Source organism: Terrapene carolina, unplaced genomic scaffold (assembly GCF_002925995.2).
Source record: "Terrapene carolina triunguis isolate 2854851 unplaced genomic scaffold, T_m_triunguis-2.0 Scaffold84, whole genome shotgun sequence".
Classification (NCBI taxonomy): Eukaryota; Metazoa; Chordata; order Testudines; family Emydidae; genus Terrapene; species Terrapene triunguis.
The window spans coordinates 12268844-12275139 of record NW_020664435.1 but is presented as its reverse complement, the minus strand read 5'-3'; positions in this window follow the sequence as shown (position 1 = coordinate 12275139).

Here is a 6296-nt window from a genome sequence, read left to right as displayed (position 1 = left end):
GTATTAGTTAACTGGCTAATGTATGTGAGTACCACAATGTATCTCTGTAGCCCATTGGTGCTCAAAACACAGTGATTTTGTCATTCTCCAAGGTGCACCTTTAGAAATACAGTATTCTTTTGCTAACAATTTATCCACTTGGTATTTTTCAACCCTGTGTGCCAGTGCCAGCAGTAGGACTTTTCAGTGGGACTTGGTAGAATGATCAAAAAATGGCTTTACCCATTCTCCTGTTAACAAAGCTTGTCTTCGGAACCCTTTCCTCCATCCTTCCTCACCGCATTCAGCAACTAGGAAGTTTACTTCATCTTCTCTGAACATTGTCAGAAACACATGGCTGAAAGGCTTCTGGGACTAATGCTCTACTAGTGGGTTAACCTCCTACCTTCACAAGCAAGCATCCTACCATAGGCTTCCCATGCTGAAGGGACTTGAAATTCATTATACTCCATGTTACTTCCTACTCATGCTCCTTCTATACAGAGCACCAAGAGGTAATGCCAGGAGCGGGCTGGTCATTGAAAGGTATCTGGATTATATTGCATATATTTATAATGAAACGCTTTACACACTGCCCTTGATTAAATATGGGAAGAAGAGCTCATCTTATTACAATCAGAGTATTAAGAGAACGGAGTAGAACCCTAGTCAGAAGTCTCATTCTCACATAGCTCAAAGCCACATAGTATTACATGGCCTGTTGCTTGACAGACAAGATCCCTGCCTCAAAGAGTTTAGAATCCAAAGGGCATTTATAGAAATGTTTTTTAAAAGCTTAGTTACAGCTATTAGTGATCTAGTTTGCAACGGGAGCAGACAAGAGACTGAACTGATCACTTCTCTTTTAGTTCCTTTAAGCTTAGCCCTTAGTGTCTGGCCGTCAGTAATGATCCCTATCTACAACTGCTCCTGCTTGATTACAGTGCCAAGAAGTCACAAGTTTTAGAAATAGGAACTATTGTTTTGGCAATAACAATTACACCATAAATTAGTTTCTGAAATCCCCATTACTGCCCAAGACTTTCAGTTAAGGATAGGATGCGGGAAAGGAAATGGTGTAAACACTCCTTTAAACTATAAAATACGTAAAGGCCAAAGACTGAAGCGACCTCATTATAACTTTCTTTGCTGCATATGCCTACATAGTTAGACTACACCCTTCCCATTGTAAAATCCCTGGGTGGCCCTGGAAACATCCCAAGCTTCAACTTTTTTTGTATTACAGGATTTTTTTGTTTAGTTAGACATTTTGACTTAAATCAATGCCCACAGTACCCCAGAAAAGTATTTACTCTTAGAGACAAGCAGGGGACATTTCCACCACTCTCCTTTTGACAGACTGTGTTTGGAAAGGACAGCTGTAGTTTGCTTAAGGACTCCAGGTGGTAGAGATTGTTATAGGGATATGCTGAATCAATACATATCCCAGTCATTGGGCTCCTCAGCCACAACAGCACCTTCTTTTTAGTTATGCTGGTATGTAGATGTCTGGTAAAAAGGAGGTTGGGGCCTCGGGTCCCTGCCAGACTCAATGCAACCATGATCCTGCATCCCAGTTTATGACAAGATAAACCAGGGGTCAACCTACCTCCATGAAGTTACATACAATAAAAGATATATTCTGCTAAAGAACAAGTGTAATGACAGGAAGAAATTAAAGTCAAAATCCTTTAGACTTTTTGGCACATGTTGGAGTAAAGACAGCAAGCTTCTTCTTTGGTAATTAATACAATGATTTTTACCACAGACTAATACACTTGGACCAGTAACTTACCTGTAGAGTTTAACACCTTGGAGACCCACTGGTGCCAATAAAATATCTTTGAGTCTTTCAAGATAGGATATTCCAGAGATCAAGTTCACTGATGTGAAGATCAGAGAAAAACTGCCAGACAAAAACCAATGTTGCGAGTGTCTGAAGCCTCCTTCTTTGTTACCATAATTCTAAACATCCCCAAAAGATAAATTGTGAATAATGAACATCAGCACAATTTGGTGGATACGAACTGCTATCTCCAGTGGGCTTTATAAGAAATCCCTCTTCACAGCTGTTAGCTAGTTGCCCTTGTTTTGTGCAGTGTCAGGCGGCAGGAAAAAAAAAAAACAACAACAACAACACATCAGCACTTAATCCAGCCTTTATGAGCAATGTCATGTTAGACTGTGGTTTGGAATATGATTTTTGGACTAAATTCCACTCTATGAGACACCCATTGAAGTCAATGGGATAAAGCAAGTGATTTCCACTGGGGTTGCGTGGGTGTAACTAACAGCAGAATTTGACTCAATTTGTCAAGATTCTGAAGCATATTTATTAATCCAAATCCAGTTCAAATGTTTGCCTAGGTCTGATTTTGCAGTCATCATTTGCCTTCCTAGTGCTGTGATGCTTCCAATTGCTCCAAATTCCTCTTTGTTATGGTCTGTCATGACCTTATGGACATGCAACCACTTTCCTAATTTCTCAGTTCTCCATTGCTAGCAAACATTTTCATTTTTGTTTATTTATGCTGTTAGAACTTCTTTTCAGCAAAGTTTAGGGGAGCTCCCATGTTGTCAACATTCTCAGTAAGAACTTCGATAGAACTCTCCTAGTGAAGTTTTGTTTATGAATGTTCATGGAAAAGCAAAATTTCAAGTCTTTAAACAAACTTGTTTAATCAGTAAATTACATCAGTTTAAACCCTAATCTTACAAACCCTGACACATGTGAGTAATTTTACATCTGTGAGTACTCATTGATTTTTCTGGAACTGTTCATGCACATGAAGCTACTCATACAAGTTTGCAGAATCTGGGTCTTGGTGACTAACTGAAGTCATTTTGGGAGGTAGCAATTTATAAAGGATAGGCTATCCAGTCATGGAACATGAATAATACCATGTGACCAGTCAGACAGCTTGAACATTAATTCACAAGTATGCAATACTCAGAGCTAAGTCTGCAACTAACTATTGGGTAAAAGTGTTTCCATATAAAAATTTCAAACAATTTCAAAAAAGCAAACAAATTCATAAAAAAGCAGTGTCTTCTCACAAACAAAGGCTAGTTTTCCAGGAAACATGGTTTTAAATTGAATCTTGTTACTGAGCAACTGTGACACATCCCAAAATATAAATGCCATTTTTCTCCCAAAAAAGTAAACCAACTTCAAATTTAAAATGCATTTTAATAAATTAAGACTGATACTAACTCATAAAATCAGACAGTTTTATGCAGTTATAATAGAAATCTGTCCCGTAGTCCTTTAAAGACAAAAATAGGATAGCAGCATGGAAAACTAATGTATAGAAATTATGAATTTTTCACCAACCCAGTTTTCAGTGCTATGCTTTTGTCATCTTCCGTGCTGATTAACTCCCTGTGTAAACTCATTGAGCCAAATGCGGCCAAGGGTTTCTTTTATTCTCTTTCAACCTAAATTCTTCTCTTAAATATGCGGGCCATGCACAACTCCCATTGTTGTCAGTAAGGACTGCATGCCTATATCTTTAGGCAGAAGTTGGCCCTTTATGTTTGAGGATATTAATGTGTGTTTTAGATTGGCCCCAAATTATTTCCATACTGAGCTTTTGGAGAAGACTAGCAGTTAAGTCATTTCTGCTCTCTGTGGACATTGAAGATTTCCAGGCACTTTTCAGAAGGGTGGAGGTTTTGCCCCGGTGTTCTTGACCAAGCTTTTCCAAACCATCCACTATTGTACAATGTATTTTGTACCAGTTAATTGCCACCATTCACACCTAAGTGTGGCTGCATTTTGATGCTAGTATATTGGATAAAAATATAGGTCTTTATTCTGACAAAGTCCCACTGATGTCAAAGGAATTTAACTAAGTGAGGACCTCAGGATTTGGCTCTATATGCCCAGCTCTAAAGTACTTTGGAATTCATCACAAGGAGAGGTGCTAAATAAATGTAACATTATTTTGTCTCTAAAAAGCATATTTAGCATAAGAACTAGCACAGGGCACACCACCAGACTGGCATCTTCACTTGATACTCTGCGGATTAGGTGTAGGCCAACACTCTCCATGGCAGTTTGCACACTGTCACTTCATCTGCCTACAGCTCCTCCCACGTCCTCAGGAATCATAGCATCCTCTTGGTGGCTCAGCCCTCCCGCTGTGTCACTGTCTGTGTTCCCCCCTTCTGGGGGAGTTGAACACCTCAAAATTGTAGTAGTTTTCTCGCTCACTGCCTCAGTACCACTCACCAAGTGGCTGGTCAGTAACCCAGGCCTGCCCTTAGCGCAGCAGTCTGGGCCTTCTCTCTCTGGCCTCATGGCTCTATCCCTGGGCTTCTTCCTACCACTGGTTCCCATTTTCTTCCAGGGCCTACCAGTTCCTAAAGCTTCCTCCCGCCTCCCAGGGAGTTACTGCAGTCTCTATTCACTCCTCCCTATCTCCTGAGAGTATCTGACTTTTCCCAGCAGTCCCTTCTCCTGTCAACTCCCGGACTTTATAGGCCCCACCTACTCCTGCCCAGCTGAGCCTCCTTAATCAGCTGCCTAATGGGTTAATTGGCCCATCTGGCCTGTATTGAAGTTTTCAGTGCGAGTGTGGGATAGTCACCCCATCACAAAGACAAATAATGATAACCAGGAGCAATTGTTATTTTTCCATGTACCTGTTACCAAATGTTCAGTTAAATAATGTAGTTTTTGGCCGGACAACATTAGGGGAAATCACAATTCACAGTAATACATGGGGTCAAACCACAAGCCTGTCATATCATTCTTGGGACCAGACACTCTCATTTCCACTGTATCTCCTTCATAACAAAGACTCTAGCACTGAAAAATAGTATGCAATTTATGCTCATTACAGAACTCAGTTCTGTATACATATACTGGCTCTGCCACCACAAAAGTCCAATATATGCCATCTTTGGTCCTGTTTATGCCCACCTGCTACCCAATTGCACCTCATTAAGCTGCACACCTGCAGCAACTTTAAACTCAGACCCTATAGCTTTTAACCTCCCCCCTTCCCCCCAGCCGCTCCCCCATAACACATCAATTGTTTGCTTGTCACACTCTCATTAACAACTGTCTTGTCATCAGGAGTTTTTCTAATATTATCCTTACTGCCAAAATTCTCTGACAAACCTCAAAAGTCTGATACCTCAGCAGGTTCCTGGTTCTCAAATACTGAATATACTGAACACAGACAAGGAGACAGTCAATGATAATCCCAGTTCAGGTGGCAGGAATACATAGCCAAGTGGTTTGCTCCAGAGCCTGAGGACAGATTATGCTTTTGCTGTACTATTGCATATAGTACGTGTTATTTTTGTGTATCAGAATGATGGGAAATATCAATTGAAAGAATTTTCTATTTTTCTTAAACACCATATTCCAAACAGTATTTGATTATTCATTTGATCCATACCAGTGTAACACAGGGCTAGATCCACCATGGAACTTTTAGGCTTCCTGTCACCCAGTGGAATCGAGAGTCCCGACTTAAGAGCCAAGGCTCCCTATACAATGCAGGGGAAAGGTTAGTGGTGTGGTCTGCAAATGTATTAGGCATCTAAGTCCCCGGTGATCCACAAAACTCCCACTCTGCTGCTGCCTGTAGATGCTTAGATTCACTTTCACCTAAATTTTTGCAATAAACATTTTCTAGATGCCTATGTTTTGGCCTCTAAGCATGTGCACTGCTGCCCCACTGTAGGTGCCTGAGCGCCTATGTCCTGCCTAATCCCCAAAGTGATTCACAAACTGGGGAAGATAGACATTTGGCCACCTAAATTGTGTGCGGGGGCCTGATCCAGTAAATTCAGAGGCTGCCTACCAGATTGGGCCCCTGAGGTGTATTCACACAAAACAGTGAGAGGGGAGGAGCACTTCCCTTAAAACCTTTAGCCTAGTGGATGGAGTATCACCCAGATAGTGAGTGAGCCCCAGTTCAAGCCCCCCACTTCTTCTGAGAGGGAGAAGGGATTTGAATAGGACTCTGCCACCTCTCAGATGAGTGCCCTAACCACTAGGCTATAAAGTCTCTCACTCTTTCACCAGCCTAATATTTAATTATTCAAGTATTTAATTACAGTGGAACTACGAGAGAGATTGTGGGAGCTCCACATCAGAATAGTCCACTGCCTAGGAGTTAGGGCACTCACCTGAGAGGTGACAGAGTCCTGTTCACATTCCTTCTCCCCTCAGAGAGAGGGACCTGAACCAGGGGTCTCCTACTGCCTAAGTGAGTACCCTCTCCTCAAGGCTAAAAGTTATAAGGGACAGGGCCGGCTCTGGCTTTTTGGCCGCCCCAAGCAAAAAAAAAAAAAAAAAA